Below are 616 nucleotides of genomic sequence, written 5' to 3'. Positions count from 1 at the left end.
CTGAAAGCAGTAAACACATTTTTCATCTATGTTAGAGTTAAATTTATTTAAACAAAAAACAATTTAAATGTTTTTCTCCACTAATCTATTATCTGAACACTGAGAAAGGGTGTTAATCTGAAATATAATCATAGTATAACCATGCCAGAAAGATTGTCTACTTTTATCCTATAGAAAAAAGACCAAAAAAAAAAAAAAAAAAAAAAAACCACCCCAGAAATGTGACAATAAAATAATGAGATGTTTCCACTATTTCTTCCTTTCCTGAAAAAAATCAAGCCCTCCCCATTGGCTTCATCCCTCAGCAGAATTATGTTTATATACTAGTATCACTTACAAAACAAAATCTCTTTGCCCTCTTACAGCTCAAGTTAACCCGTTTACAGTTACTGGTTTCCTCTCTCTCTATAATCAGGCTTGGTCACTACTCAACCAGTCCATAATGCCACCAGGCTTCTGTCACTACTTCCCTTGAAACAGTCCATAATGCCATCCATGGCCACTCAATTCCCCATCCAAGAAATCTAGTCCTTTTTTTTAAAAGCGTTAACACACATATATTCTTTTTACTTGAGATCATCTTTGGATGCTCATGATGCCACTCTCTGGTCTTGTC

The 616-nt window shown here is 34.6% G+C and overlaps 1 protein-coding gene across 4 annotated transcripts in view; it reads right to left on the bottom strand.

Moving 5' to 3' along the window:
* CCPG1 (cell cycle progression 1) overlaps nucleotides 1–616 on the bottom strand; it is a 49,708-nt gene that overhangs the window by 6,646 nt on the left and 42,446 nt on the right. The window lies entirely within an intron of this gene.

This window comes from Myotis yumanensis, unplaced genomic scaffold (genome assembly GCF_028538775.1).
Source record: "Myotis yumanensis isolate MYYU_CA2020_CCGP unplaced genomic scaffold, mMyoYum1.0.hap1 SCAF_1, whole genome shotgun sequence".
Lineage (NCBI taxonomy): Eukaryota > Metazoa > Chordata > Mammalia > Chiroptera > Vespertilionidae > Myotis > Myotis yumanensis.
This window is presented reverse-complemented; position numbering and strand designations above follow the sequence as displayed.